We start from the raw sequence: 17,203 nt of genomic DNA, 5'->3' as shown, positions 1-17,203 counted from the left end.
GATAGAAGGGCTAGACTATCCCATTGTTGCCGCTCCATCATTCTTTATGTAGATCAGTGAAGAGCGAGAGAGGACGCGTAAACGCTATATGAGAGGCACCTTCTGTCTCAGGATTTAAGCATACAATCTCATTAAGACTACAGATCCTGTTAACTGTTTCCTCTGTCCACAACTGTTTCAAAATAAAAGTCCTCACTCCAACAATACACTATTAAATCATTTAACCATTGAAACTACTCAACTATTTAACTGTTCAACCATTCCAACTGTCAGTTATCATCAACTATGCCTCCAGTCAACTAAATGAAACCTCCATGTACCTAGCAACCAACATAGCAACCATTAAAATTAAGTGTTTTTGACAGTTTCCATAGCAACCAACATGATTATACTACAGTAACTTCTTTATTCCTGATAGTGGGCACCATGGATACCCTAGCAACTACTGTTTCAAAATAAAAGTCCTCACTAGCAAGTTAGCATTGTTAGCATGGTTAGCATAGTTAACATTGTTAGCATAGTTAGCATTTTTAGCATAACTGCTAAAAATGATTAGCTAAGTTAGCTAATCAACCTGGTTAGCATTGTTAGCATAGTTAGCATTTTTAGCACAACTGCTAAAATGATTAGCTAAGTTAGCTAATCAACGTGGTTAGCATTGTTAACATAGTTAGCAAAATTAGCATAGTTAGCATTTTTAGCATTACTGCTAGAAATCATCGGTTAAGTTAGCTAATCAACCTGGTTAGCATTGTTAATAAAGTTAGCATTGCTAGCATAATTAGCATTTTTAGCGTAACTGCTAGAAATCATTACCTAAGTTAGCTAATCAACATTTTAACATGAATAGAAATCATTAGTTAAGTTAGAGCTGGAATGTTTCATCTTTAAACTGTCTACCTTCACACTATCAACTCTCTGTAAACTATGCAACCACCATGTTTACCCTAGCTACACCTTAGTAACCATATCTACATTATCTATCTATTTTTGCATTTTCATGCACTGGTAATTCCTTGGAATTGCATTTCTAGTTAAACTTCTTCTTCTAACGCAGCCAATTCAGCTTCAACCGTTTAACGTAGAAACTTCATTCAAACGTTGTTGCGTAGGTCTTGCTTATGCCATGCCTGCTTTGTATTTTTTAACTTTGTAACTTTTATACTTTTTAAACTATTACTTAAAAACTATTACCATTTCCCCCATAGACTTAACATTTCTCATTATGACATCACGGCAGCAATTAGAATCTTACGCCAGGTGGCCGGCCACCTGGGCACCAACTGTCAGTTTCTCTGGCTTTAAGCATACAGTCTCTCAGAAGACTACATATCCTGTTAACTGTTTCCTCTGTCCACAACTGTTTCAAAATAAAAGTCCTCACTGCAATAATACACTATTAAATCATTTAACCATTGAAACTACTCAACTATTGAACTGTTCAACCATTCCAACTGTCAGTTATCATCCACTATGCCTCCAGTCAACTACATGAAACCTCCATGTACCTAGCAACCAACATAGCAACCATTCAAATTAAGTGTTTATGACCGTTTCCATAGCAACCAACATGATTATACTGCAGTAACTTCTTGTTTCCTGATAGTGGCCACCATGGAAACCCTAGCAACAAATGTTTCAAAATAAAAGTCCTCACTAGCAAGTTAGCTAGTTAGCATGGTTAGCATAGTTAGCATTGTTAGCATAGTTAGCATTTTTAGCATAACTGCAAAAAATCATCAACTAAGTTAGCTAATCAACCTGGTTAGCATTGTTAGCAAATTTAGCATTGTTAGCATAGTTAGCATTTTTAGCATTACTGCTAGAAATCATCGGTTAAGTTAGCTAATCAACCTGGTTAGCATTGTTAATAAAGTTAGCATTGCTGACATTATTAGCATTTTTAATGTAACTGCTAGAAATCATTAGCTAAGTTAGCTAATCAACATTTTAACATGAATAGAAATCATTAGTTAAGTTAGAACTGGAATGTTTCATCTTTTAACTGTCTACCTTCACACTATCAACTCTCTGTAAACTATGCAACCACCATGTGTACCCTAGCTACACCTTAGTAACCATATCTACATTATCTATCTATTTTTTGCATTTTCATGCACTGGTAATTCCTTGGAATTGCATTTCTAGTTCTTCTTCTAACGCACGCAATTCAGCTTCAACCGCTTAACGTAGAAACTCCATTCAAATTTTGTCGCGTAGGTCTTACTTACGCGATGTGGGCTTTGTATTTTTCAACTTTGTAACTTTTATACTTTTTAAACTATTAGTTAAAAACTATTACAATTTCCCCCATAGACTTAACATTGCTCATTATGACAATCACGGCAGCAATTAGAATCTTACGCCAGGTGGCCGGCCACCTGGGCACCAACTGTCAGTTTCTCTGGCTTTAAGCATACAGTCTCTCAGAAGACTACATATCCTGTTAACTGTTTCCTCTGTCCACAACTGTTTCAAAATAAAAGTCCTCAATAAAATAATACACTATTAAATCATTTAACCATTGAAACTACTCAACTATTGAACTGTTCAACCATTCCAACTGTCAGTTATCATCCACTATGCCTCCAGTCAACTACATGAAACCTCCATGTACCTAGCAACCAACATAGCAACCATTAAAATTAAGTGTTTATGACCGTTTCCATAACAACCAACATGATTATACTGCAGTAACTTCTTGTTTCTTGATCGTGGCCACCATGGATACCCTAGCAACAAATGTTTCAAAATAAAAGTCCTCACTAGCAAGTTAGCTAGTTAGCATGGTTAGCATAGTTAGCATTGTTAGCATTTTTAACATAACTGTAAAAAATCATCAACTAAGTTAGCTAATCAACCTGGTTAGCATTATTAGCAAATTTAGCATTGTTAGCATAGTTAGCATTTTTAGCATTACTGTTAGAAATCATCGGTTAAGTTAGCTAATCAACCTGGTTAGCATTGTTAATAAAGTTAGCATTGCTAGCATAATTAGCATTTTTAGCGTAACTGCTAGAAATCATTACCTAAGTTAGCTAATCAACATTTTAACATGAATAGAAATCATTAGTTAAGTTAGAGCTGGAATGTTTCATCTTTAAACTGTCTACCTTCACACTATCAACTCTCTGTAAACTATGCAACCACCATGTTTACCCTAGCTACACCTTAGTAACCATATCTACATTATCTATATATTTTTGCATTTTCATGCACTGGTAATTCCTTGGAATTACATTTCTAGTTATAGTTATTCACCATAATTTGTAAATTGGCAATGACGTATAAAAGTCATTAGGCGAGAGGCGCATATGAAGCACAGCTGAAAACGCACGTCAAATGTAAAAAAAAAAAAACGTCACAAGATGTACTGATGCACTGTTTGAAGTCGTGCTGCTTGCTGTTAAAGGGATTGACAGATGTCATTCTCACTGGTTTAAAGGATGTTATGCCCAAAGCACACAATCTCAGAACGATGATGTTAAGGCCGTGCGCTAGTTTTGAGCATGACATACGTGACATACATGGGCAGATCCAATAGAGTACCCGCATTCAAGGAAGTTAACACTTGACAATGGAAAGTGGCCAGACTCTCTGTCTGTACAGTACATTATGAAATATGTATGAGAGTTTGGTAGGACCAGGCAAAATGTGAACTGGACAGCCTACTAGACAGGTTTTCGCAAGTGACTGTGAAGTGTCTTAATCAGGGCTGTCAATCGATTAAAAAATGTAATCTAATTAATTACTGTGATTAATTAATCTAAATTAATTGCATAAAATGTAATCGCAAAATCAACACTATTTCTTTGCAGTAATGTGGTACTTAAGAGTTGACGAACTCCGGTGATATGCAAATTCTGTGCTGCAGACATTGCAGAGGACTTTGTTTTAATCAACACTTTCTTTTAAACACCGACAGGCCGTTTTTTTAATGTAAAGTAAATGTTCCAATCAATGATCTAGGCAGCACATTCCTGTCTCCCCATTTTACGGTCTAATGGTTACTGACTAGAATGGCTCCGGGTCAAAGGTCATCGATTAATCTGCGTTCATTTTTTTAATCAGTTATTTTATCTCAAATTAATTCATCTAAATTAATCAGTTATTTTGACAGCCCTAGTCTTAATACAGCCCCTTATGTTAATTAATGAGCCCATTTGCAAACAGCATGCACACAGACGCTCCACGCAATAGCATAGCGCTAAACGAATCATAATCTTTTTCTTTTTCAAGTAGCAGTGCTAAACGGTCGCAACTTCTGGTCACAGGTCAGTCATCATTATGTTAAGCCCACCTACCGACTCCATACACGATGTGATTGGCCCGGCCGTCGTTGAAATTGGCCTGCTCCCTAGTCAACAGAGAGTTGCTAGACTACCCCGGCAGCAAATTAGGGGCATTTAGATTTCTAGGCTAATATTCAGCATGCTCATAGACACACAATAACTACACTGAACAAAATTATAAAAGCAACACTTTTGTTTTTCCCCCCGATTTATCATGAGCTGAACTCAAAGATATAAGACTTCATATACACAAAAGGCCTATTTCTCCCAAATATTGTTCACAAATATGTCTAAATCTGTGTTAGCACTTCTCCTTTGCCAATATAATCCATCCACCTCATATCACGATGCTGATTAGACAGCACGATTATTGTACAGGTGTGCCTTAGGCTGGCTGGAATTTTGATCAGATCCTTGCAACATGGAGCCAAGCATTATCACGCTGAAACATGAGGTGATGGTTGTGGATGAATGGCACAGCAATGGGCCTCAGGGTCTTGTCTTGGTATCTCTGTGCATTCAAAATGCCATTAATAAAATGCCCCTGTGTTCGTTGTCCATAACACATTCCTGCCCATACCATAACCCTTCCACCACCATGGGTCTCTCGATCCACAAAGTTGATATCAGCAAACCACTCAGCCACACAACACCATACACACTGTCTGCCATCTGCCCTATACAGTGAAACTCGGGATTCATCCATGAAGAGAACACATCTCCAAAGTGCTAGAGGCCTTTGAATGTGAGCATTTGCCCACTCAAGTCAGTTACCATGACAATGTCGAGACCTCGATGAAGACGACGAGCATGCAGATGTGCTTTCCTGAGACGGCTTCTGACAGTTTGTGCAGAGATTATTTGGTTATGCAAACCAATTGTTGCAGCAGCTGTTTGGGTGGCGGGTCTCAGATGATCTTGGAGGTGAAGATGCTGGATGTGGAGGTCCTGGGCTGGTGTGGTTACACATGATCTGCTGTTGACTGGAGACTAACCTGACTTTCGCCAGATCCTGTAGTTCGCTGTCTGCTTCACACAAGGATCTGGGACTTCTCGATAGGAGATGTATTTATGAAGGCGGGTCCTTGTAAAACATCCTCGCATGTGATTTGATAAACCACTTGCCTGTTATCTTGAATGACGTGCTAGGCTTCTTCAAGCTTTTGCCAAACCCGGTCGGAAGAAGAGTAAAAACATCCTTGCCACCAATAAATGTCTTCAAAACTATTCTCTGTTAATCTTTTAAAGAATGAATACTCGATAGATTCGACAAAACGGTTGAAATAGCAGAATCAATGTCAGCACAAGACTCCTCGTTGCGTGCCGCCATTGTTATTTGAATCAAACACTCGCTTCGGCGCTCCTGATTGGTTGCTCATTTTTTGATCACTGGAAGGGGTTTGGATTGCCCTCGCGTCCAGACCGTTGTGTGGAGCTCAGCGAAACGCCTCTGGTGGAGCATGGCGGAATACAAGGGTCTGGCGAGAGTCAGGCTATTTGGAGACGGCTTATGATAGAGAAATGAACATTCCTGCAGTCAGAGGGAGCAGCCAATTGTATGCTCCCTAGAAACATGCAACATCTGTGACATTGTGCTGTGTGATGGAACTGCACATTTTAGATTGGTCTTTTATTGTGGCCAGCCTAAGTTACACCTGTGCAATAATCATGTTGTCTAATCAGCATCTTAAAGGTAGGGTATGGGATTCGCTTTTTTGGCCATTTTTGCGAAATCACATGATATCTATTCCTAACCCACTTACAGCCACTGAGTTTGAAGCACTGAAATGGAAATTAAACACGTCAATCATATGTGGAACTGGCAGGGCTTGAAAAACTCCAGCTAAATTATTCTCTTGACCCTCTAGCATCATTTCACAGCTCGTTCGTCAATCTAACGGTCGCGTGACCCTTTCGTGCACATCCTAAAAGCTTGTGAGCAAGTGCTAAAATGAAACCAACTAGCCTACTGCACATCCCCTATGTCTGCCCTTGTTGTATGTGTCACTTCATTTCTATACAAACTAAGACGGCGGATTCGTACAGAAACGCAAGCACCCACTCAATAAATAAGCTATGTACCTATGTAGCTATGTTCTGTTCAAATATACACACTTATGGATACTGAAAAATGTAAGGTTAATTTATCAAATGTTATTGTGGTGTACTAAACGAAACGAACAAAAGGGACAGTAGCCTAATTGGTGCTTTTACGATAATGTATAAAATCATCTGCCTTCGGGGATTTGTGGAACTATTACCTACCACAACCCTTTGGAGGTAAATAAAGAATGTAGAACTAGCTAAGTACCCAACCTGCTTGGAGAGGAAGCTGATGTGAGCGACTGTATGGAGATTAGAGCTCGTATAGTGCTGACGCCAGCTTTTCATTTTATACAGCTCTACCCTTGTCAAGAGTGCCTGGTTCGCTCTCGTGCATTTGAATTCTCGCTCGTGCATGAATGCGCGTCCATGTTCTCCGAATGGGTGGAGTTAGGGTAAAAAGGGTTAGGACTATTTGAGTTGAGTATTTTCAAAATCTGCCGGCCGTTTCGCAAATCCCATACCCAACCTTTAATAGGCCACACCTGTGAGGTAGATGGATTATACTGGCAAAGGAGAAGTGCTCCCTAACACAGATTTATGAACAATATTTGAGAGAAATAGGCCTTTTATGTACAGTACGTGAAGTCTTACCTCTTTGAACTGATGATAAATGGAGGGCAAAACAAAAGTGTTTTAAGCGATTATAATTTTGGCCAGTGTAGTTATTGTGTTTCTATGTGCATGCTGTATTTAGTTCTTGTGCATGTGTGTGTGTGTGTGTGTGTGTGTGTGTGTGTGTGTGTGTGTGCGCATGCTGTATCGTTCTTTTCCAAGCCGTAAGTAGTTGTACAGTATATAGCTATATCTATAGAGCACTGCTGATGCCTTATGCACTACATCACATCTCATACTTAAGCACAGAAAACACAAAGGCATATGCCAGGCTTCTTTTTATGGATTTTAGTTCTGCGTTTAATACAATCGTGCCCCATATTCTTTTAGAAAAGTTAGAACAAATGCATGTCAACCCGGTAATCATTAAATGGTATGATGCATTTCTCACCGATAGAATGCAACAGGTCAAGATAAACTCTACACTCTCTGACACACTGACAATTAATACAGGAGTCCCACAAGGTTGTGTGAGTTCTCCATTATTGTTTACACTATACACAAATGAATACAGAAATCATCACACAAACAACTACATAATCAAGTTCTCAGATGATACGGTCATTCTTAGTCTACTGACACATGACTCTGATGTTTCTAGCTATCAGTCAGAAATAGATAGTGCTGTGTTATGGTGTGAATTAAACAATCTGGTGTTAAATGTGAACAAAACAAAAGAAATAGTCTTTGACCCTAGGTCCATAAGTAACCACGAGGCGGTGATTGTAAATGGGGAGGCAGTGGAGCAGGTCTCCACATACAAATACCTAGGTGTGGTAGTGGATTCCCAATTAAAATGGGGACAGCATATTGAATTTTTAAATGCAAGGATCAGTCAGCGTCCACACTTTCTGAGGAGGTTGAGAGTGTTGGCATTGAGGAAGAAATAATGTTGGCCTTTTACAGGGCTTCCATTGAATCTATCATTAGATATGGCATTATTGTATGGTTTGGGAACCTGTCTGTTAAATTAAAAGGGGAACTGCAAACTCTCATTAAGAGAGCAGGGAAAATAATGGGCATGCCCCCTCCCACATCATTGCAAGCGCTATTTGATGAAACGGTGAAAAGGCAGAGTTTGAAAATCTTAGAGGATGGCCAACATATTTTGCATGGTGAATATGAGTTACTGCCCTCAGGAAGAAGATACAGGGTCCCGGTTTGTAAAACAAATAGGTTCAAATTTTCAATGGTCCCTTGGTCAATTAGATTACTGAATAATACATCTTAATGGTTGTGTGTGTGTGCGTGTGTGTGCGTGTGTGTGTGTGTGGGGGGGTGTTGGAGTTGGAGTGCTTGTGTTAGGTTCTAATGTAATTTTAGGTAATATTTTATGTATATGGAGGTATTCAGCCTTAATATTTAGGGGTATGTGCAATAGACATTGATGATGGGGTGACAGGGTCAAGAGGGAGGGTTGCGTGCACTTAAAAATGGCTGTCTGCTGTGGTGTATATCTGTGTTTCCATGTTTCCATGTTCAGTATGTATTTTATGTTTTTTGTGTGTTCTCTCTGTGGTACCTAAGTCTTGTCTAAAATTGTTTTTGTTGTTTTTTTGTACATTGTAAACCACACCCTCTCTTGTCCACGCAAACTTTTTCTCCTGAAGAGACAATAAAGGCGAATTATTATTATTATTGTGCATTTTTCTGTCCTCCATAGGAAAAAATGGCAGCGTTTTTTCCAGGTTACTTCCGTGTTATGGTAGTTTTGAAACTATTAACAGCCAATCTCTTGGTCAGTAGTCAATGAGTTAATTGATTACAGCCTTCAGCATCCAGAAGTATATCCCACCCTCTTGCATTTTGATTGACTAGGATAATTTCTATTTTAAATGTTAACATTTAGATTCATATTCTACAGACTGAGACCTTAAAAAAAACAAAACATGATTTTATTAGGAGAAGGGGCTGGGGGTGAATAATTGCCATATCTAGGTCGTGGCCTATACATGAAATGGGCTCATTATATTATGTATTTATTATATTATTTTAGACACCTACCAATGTGCCGCATGGTAGATATTTGGTTTATGTCTTCATATGTGAAGTTTGAGTCCATAATAGGTAATCTAAAAGCTGTTTTGTCAGATGTCAAAAATAACCATTTCATTCAATTCCTGGGGTTAGAAATGTATGGAAAAATGTGTTCATTTGTCTCTGTATGTTGTTTACTTCAAATGTTATGCCTCTTTCTATATAATTATTCGTTTTTTCGGGTTCCGGTCGGGCGCAACAAAGGGTTAAAAAGGAAGCCTTTGGGACATTATTTCAGCTTGGTACCTGGCAGATTCTGAAAATAGACACTTTAAGGATTCTAAAAAATCAGGTGGCATAAAAAAAGCCGGGGGGTGCGCGTAGACCCCAGTTTCCATCTAGACTAATACACTACCCCACCTCGTAGTGCGAAGAAGAAGTTACATAGTGCGGTTATACTGTAGCTGATATGAGGGCCGCATAGTGAAAGCAGAAGTGCCGTTCACCCTGTTACGAGTTGATGAACTGCTGAAATTATTTTGGAAACATTATTTTAAGGTACGGAAAACTCTTTAGTGTTGCTTAAAAGAGACCCTATGCAAGAAAAAAAGTAGAGAAAAAAAGGTTCACCGGAGCAAGATTTTAAATATTTATTTAAGGTGCCAACCCTATGCAACTTTCTGCAGGAGACGATCGCTCCTTGTTTACATCTGGAAGTCTGAGACGAAGAACCACGCTTGCAATTTATATATTTAAATATAGCCTATACATGTATAAATATACACGCTAAAGCTGTCGGGGAAGCTCTGCAGAGAAAATGCAAGCATAAAACGAGCGAAAACGAAAAACGAAACCGAAACCAGAGATGAAATCGCCAATCCTGCATAGTCCCTCTTTAAAAACAGTTGCAAATAAAGTTGAAAAGGCTAGATTTTTTTTCATAATAATAACACCTGCACATTACAAAAATAAATCACGCTTGTAAATTTGTCTACTACTCTTGCAACTTTTATGTAAGTTAATGAGTGTGTGCATGTGTGTGTTTGCTTTCGTGTGTGCTTCTCTCTGTGTGTGTGTGTGCCTGTATGTGTGTGTGTGTGTCTTTATGTGTGTGTGTGTGTGTGTGTCTTTATGTGTGTGTGTGTTTGTGTGTGTGTGTGTGTATGTACTGTATGTGCATGCGTACGTTTGTGTGCATGCGTACTGTGTGTGTGTGTGTGTGTGTGTGTGCAAGCATGTTTATGTGTGTGTGTTTGTCTTTATGTGTGCGTATGTAACTGTGTGCGTGTGTTTTTGTGTGTGCATACGTGTGTGTGTGCACATCGGTGCGCGTGCCTGTACAAATGTAATAAATACCAGTAACCCTTTGCTCAACTCCACCATCTACAGGCCGATTGGTCACTTAATGTACATATAAATCCATTGATTGTATGGCCTCCCATGAACAGAGGGGGGCGACAGATCAATGGGTCATGCTTGTGTGGCTACATGTCCACCAAGTTTCGTGCAGTCCGGTCTTTCAGTGTTGGGGGAATCGCTGACACGAAAGGAAAGAAGACTGTTTTTTTTCCCTTTTTAAGCAGTGGTCATAAAAATGATTTATAATAGGCCTACCAATAATAATATCAAATGTCAAAAATGAAATAAGGAGTTTTCATATTATTTACTTGGTTTGGGCATAATTAAGCCCTGCCACCACCTTTGGTCATCCAGTATGGTCCGTCCGGTGTAATGTACGGGAGAGGCAGGGGCGGGACCAGGACGTACAGTATGAAAAAAAAGAGAATATTTATTAAATAGTACAATTACTTAAAATTATATACTCTATATAAAACTCTATTTCAAACTCCTTAACTTTGTCTTCAATATATTTAGTGTCTCTGCGTTGTCTTGGAGTGTACTGAAGCTGTCAAAACTGATATGTTTGTTGCCATATGAGTTGGGTTTCAATCCAAATTCTTAATGTGAGTTTTGATAATTTCAATAGGAAATCCTGCCAGGAGATGCTTGATCCTCCAATCTTCTAAATTGGAGAAAAGTTCACTTCGCTAGAGAGGGTGGAATCACTTCCATTTTACATGCAGCACCTGTCAAAAGTTTGGGGTCTTTTTTTTCTGACTATTTTCAGAGAGATTGACATATAGGACTTGGGGATGGAACTCATGGGACCCAGACTGGTTTTGAGACTGGATGACTCTGGGGAGCACAGAGGAACCGAAAGGAGCCAGATCCAGAACCAAGCACTGAAAAAAATTTACCGCAAAATTTACAGTAACCTACTGGCAACAATTAGCCAGTAAGTTACTGTGAATACTTTTTACAGTTAGGGTACCGCATTTCCATTTACAGTATTTTGGGTATTCACTGTAAAATAAAAAACAATAGATTTTAAATGAATCATTTATTTTTTTAGTTGTATTTACAGTATTGGTTGTTTTACAGTAGAAGTTATGTCAGTTAAATACTGTGAATTCAATTGAACTTACATTAGCCATCATTAATAGAATCACTCATATTCTGAAATATTTCAGTTAACTGCAGACAACAAAAACGTTTTTAACTATTGTTATTTAATTAAGACATGTCAAATGTATGCCTGAAGTGGACGTTGATAGACCACAGTAGACATGGTTTGAATAAAACCTGAGACAGTGCAGCAACAACCTTATCTGATCTGGCACAGAATGACCCAGGGGGTTAAAAGCGCAGTGTGTGTAAGTGCAGTATGGCAAGTAATGTATTTTAAGGAGTTACGTGTGTTCAGGATGTGGATGGCTTGAGTAGAGAAACTCATCCTCAGTCTGTTTTGTGGGTGTTCCCTCAGTTTGCCATGTGGGAACAGAGACGTCTGCTTGACCTCAGTGTTTACAGACAATGGTCAGAGCATGAAATGTCTTTTGAAATAGTTTTGGACCGTTGTTGTACTCTTCTGGTATAGATATCCTGCAGGGTAGGGAGAGGTGTTCTGATGTCAAGAGTCTGTAAAAGAGAAAGAAAGCATACATTACAATTGACCCCGTTCATGAGTAATTAATGCAAACTACTCCAAATAAAAGCATACCCGTACTAGCAGCCTACAGGTCAGGTGCGATAGCTAGAAGTAATTCAGATGTGTACAATACACCACCATTACAAAGTTTGGGGGTTCACTTTGATATGTCCAGTGGACTTCTGCACAGTAGTATGTCTATGTGATATCATACATAATAGCATCATTGCCTGCGCCTACTCTTGCCTTCCTGCGTAAACCACTTTTCTGATGCCTAACATAGACCATCTCCCATCTGACTTGGAGTAGCAGCCCCTGTCTCCAGGCTGGGACTTCTGGATCGCACCTTAAAAAAAAACAAAAAAAAAACAGCAATTGCCATATAATTTGTTAATAAACAGCAATTGCCATACAAAAAAAAATCAGCTTTAAATAAGCAAGGTAAGTCAATCAGATGTAGAAATAGAAATGAGGAGGCACCCTTGCCACAATCATCTATGTCCATTCTTGAAATCAGTTCATTTATGAGGGCTCTGTCAATAAAAGATAAGATTAAACAAAATTAAGCATGTTGTACAACAAATTGAATTTGTTACAAACAATGGTAAACATGGCTAAATTGCAAAATGAAAGGCTATCCAATTACTTTCTGGATTAATACATTACATAGCACATATGACAAAGAAATTAGAGCATGATCAATAACATACCCCATAGCCCACACAAAAATGCATTCAAAACACAAACACTTACACCATGTTGAGGGCAGCAGCCATGGCAGACATCATCAAGTAACAGGTAGTGTCATCAGGGTAGACCGACTTCACCCTGGACAGTTGATAGAGCCCACTACAAAGTCATAACAGACACGAGAAAGGAGGGGATAAACTAAACAGTACAGACACAAATACATGCACACATATTAAATGCTATATGCGAGTATGTGTGTCTCTATCTGGTGAGTGAACTCACTTACGGGCTTGGAACGTCTTCTGTATGGAAGTGACACACATTTGGAACATACACACAGCATTCTTAGGGCAGCAGTCCTCACACCATCTACAAACAGAGGGAACAGAAGGAGGCTAACATTAATACATTGCAAAACACACAGAACATGAAAAGATCATCACTGAAGCACTTCTACACTAAAATGCATCTTAAATAAACATATGCCTTAGTGTCATTAAGTCATCAAACACTGGGCAAAAAATATAGGCTATCAAATGAAGAACATGAAGCCTAACACTACCCTTCACAAACTAAAGATCCCTTTACTTAACGGCATGATATTTCTGGTCATTTAAATTCCCCAAATGCCCCCATTCACATCCACTATATGACAGATCTATGAGCATGGCCAGGCGCATAGGAACCAGGGGGGTCGGGACACCCGCAATGTTGGACCCCCTCCCGAGAGAAAAACGCTGAAAAGTACAGATGTTTTTGATTTCTTAGGCTCAATTATATCCTCCTGAGTTACGGCCCCATAACTATAGCTATCAGTGCGCATCGGAGGTCTTTCACAATCACATTGTGTTTTAAGAATGTTTCCCGAAACGAAGCCCGTCTCAATAATGCAGCATGGAGCACTTCCTCACCTTGAGTGTCTGAAAGCTGCTGAGGGCTACTCTCGCAGTCCATATATTTAGTCTACGGCCTTCTTTCATTCTTTTCGAAATAGTTAAGAGGATAGCCTATTGTGGGTGAATACAGTACGATAGCCTAAATAAGTTTTGGCCATAGTCTTACAGACGACTGTCGATTTTTAAATGTAGGCTATCACTTGCGAAATCGGACGTGGAACATAGCCTAATTATCTGGTTACCTCGATTTACCAAGTCCATACACTTTGTTCATCCTATTATATGCTTTTAAAATGAAATGTGTAACAATTGGCCTCTTATTATAGGCTAATCTACACACTGTCACGACGCACATAGGGGGGAATTCTCCCCTTCGCGCGTAAATAGCGCTTAAGCTTTTTTTTTTTAACGCGTGTCTGTTGCGCACCAATGTTTTACGCACATTCTGCCGTCCCAGCTTATGACACACCCACATAGCGCAAATTCCAAATCAAGGCGGCCTTATGAAAGAGGCGTGATTTATTTAAAAAAAAAAATAACCAGACTTATCTACCACCTCCTTAATTTAGGTTGATATGAAAACGTGGACTTTCTCATTGACCTTCTGAATGCCATTTAAATCCAGAAAGAACACCAACCAGTCTTTGATTTTGAAAACAAGGTGAACTGAATAAAGAACTGCCTACAGTAAAATGGTGTCATCACATAGCTTAACTAAGAAATTACTTAACGAAATTTCACTTTTGCTTGACGTTTGTTTATAAAGAGTCAAGACGTGCTTGAGGTGTGTAGATTTATAATTCAAAAACTCACGGTTGACAAAAAGGTTTCGCTGACAGCTGCCTCACATAATATCAATTTATCTATGCTAAGAAATATGTAGACTGACATCTGCAGCTTCGAACACAGTAGAGAGACTGGCATAACGAAAAGACGAGAGAATAAACTATGCTGCTGCACTATAGTGCAGACGTCTGTGCAAATGTATGGATAACTTCGGTGAAGTTGGAAAGAAACGGACAGATTCGAACGAAGTATGCTATGGGATTTTGACTTCTCGTCAAATTAAAACTGAAGATGCATAATCGGTAAGCTCCAATACTGAAAGTGGGTGATTATAACGGGAATTTCACTATTTAACAATGTAGCCTATGAAGCCAGTGAAGGTAATGGCGTGAAATATGCCACCGTGTGACAATGCAATGCGGAAAACATGAAGCTGTATCAGCTTATAAGCATCACATTTGATACTGTAATGTCAATTTGTAAATTCCGTGTTTCCTACATGTATTTAGAACTAGGCCTTCTGCCGACATGAGCAATATGATGTTTCACCTTGTAGTGGCGCTCGACCTTATTCCAGCCCTCGTGCGTAGCAGGAGAAGTTGCTTAAGCCATGGCAGAATGCGCGCAAGAGTTGTATAAGAAACGCCCAGATTTTGGGGTTGCTCCACCCAAAACGCGCAACTCTCTCTACCACGCGTAAATGGCCGATTTAAGTGGATGGCAGAATTCACTTAGAGGGAAATGCGCGCAGTTGCACATTTTTTTGGACTTACGCACCCTTACGCACCTGGGAGAATTCCCCCCATATAGCATAAGGTTACGGGTGGATATGAGCAACCGCATTGAAGGCCTCGGTTGACTTAAGATAAACGGGCAGAATGCCTGTTTACAGAGCTGCCAACTCTCACGCTTTCGGCGTGTGACACACGATTTTGCCTGTTTACACACGCACTCACGCCATACATATCCATTTTCTCACGCGAAACAAAATCTGATCTTGGGCTGAGATTTGTTTGTTCCTTTTAAAACTCCCCAACGTTACATTGTGCTAAGAAGCGCCACTGTAGGCCTATAGACCCTATTCGTTGCATAGACATCCAAGTTTGCGACAGAAGAAGGAGACACCCGCAGGAGAAAATCGCAATCTGGTCAGAGACTAGGTATGTTGTGTCACAAATCATAGGCCTATCGTTAATTAAGAACTCACTCTCTTAAACTTAACATCTTGAAAGAAATCAGTTTGTGTGGATGAACTTGATTCCCTAGCCTACATGTTAACTTTAGACTAACGTGTTGCACTTTTGTTGCACTGTTTTGTTTGCTGGAACGTGTGGATAAATAACTTCTGGAGAGAGCTAAATCATAGTGCTCACTAAAATCATAAAGGAACATTGCAAGACACTCATCTCTTAGGCTATGTTATGATCCCTGAAAGATTTTCTTCGACTTGTTACTGTTTTGAACATGTAATTTATCTAATGACCCAGAAAGCAAAATTAATTGCATCCACATATCCTTGTCATGCAACTTATATTTCACTCTCGTAAAACCGTGAGATAGAAAGCTACCTCACGTATTACTTAAAGCGACAGGCACTCAATTACACACTCCATAATGCACACTCAATTAGTCCTATAGCCTACTAAGCCTACACACCATTTAAACATAGACCTATGAGTAAGTGTAATAGTTTTGAAATCAGTACACAAAGGACTAAACATTTTTAGCTACTAATAATTATGCAGATTGTAAAACATTATCAACAAAATATGTACAGTTATGAATTCCAAAATATATGATATAGAAACATATGACTATCATTTTCTGTGTGTGTGGAGGGTCGAGCAGAATCTTAGGTGGCCACTGGTGTGAATGATCACACAATATTCAATATTAGGTTACTGATGATTAAATCACCAAATACATTAAAATGTTTTTTTAAAAAGCATCGAAAAGGTATCGAAATCACAATTCTTGACTTAGTATCGGGATCGAAACAATAATTTTGGTGTCGTGACGAGTGCGGGACAAACTTTTGGTCACCCCCGACAGAATCTCACTCCAAGGTTTTTTGAAAAGTTGGCAGCTCTGTGTTTACAAAGTACGTCAAACATGCAATAATCTAAGAAATGAAAAAACACAAATGAACTAGAAAACGTAATTTCGAGGAAATTACCAGTGCATGCAAAAGCAAGACATAAGATAAAATGTTAAACAAACTTTAATTTACAAACAGTTGTGAACAGAGGAAGGTGAACAGGACCTGTAGTCTTAAGAGAGTCCGATTGTATGCTTAAAGCTTGAGACAGAGTAGATTGGGGGGGGGGGCAGTGTGTTGTATGTATGTGGCTTAATTCGCCCTTTTCACGGTAACGTCAGACACTTTCCGCTTTGAAGCTTTGCTGGGTATCAGTTCATCCGGCGTAAGCAAAAGCTATGGTGATACGGTTACAGTTCTTGAGGTAAGATTAATATTTCACGTGTATTTAATATCTACATTTTCCTTGTTATCGTTGGCGATCATTACCGTAGTTGCTTTGATTTGAGAGTAAAATCAGTAGCCTAATCCTTAATATATAGCAGCAACTTCAGCTAGCTTCACCGAAGATCAAGTTGGTTATTGGATATTCGACAGAGATTCAAGATTTAGAGGCAGCCGTGGCCTACTGGTTAGGGCTTAGGGCTTGGGGCTTGTAACTGGAGGGTTGCCGGTTCGATCCCCGACCAGTCCACTGCTGAAGTGCCCTTGAGCAAGGCACCTAACCCCTCACTGCTCCCCGAGCGCCGCTGGTTGGGCAGGCAGCTCACTGCTCTGTGTTAGTGTGTGATTCACCTCACTGTGTGCTGTGTGTGTT

The sequence above is a fragment of the Sardina pilchardus genome, chromosome 14 (genome assembly GCF_963854185.1).
Source record: "Sardina pilchardus chromosome 14, fSarPil1.1, whole genome shotgun sequence".
Classification (NCBI taxonomy): domain Eukaryota; kingdom Metazoa; phylum Chordata; class Actinopteri; order Clupeiformes; family Clupeidae; genus Sardina; species Sardina pilchardus.
This window is presented reverse-complemented; position numbering follows the sequence as displayed.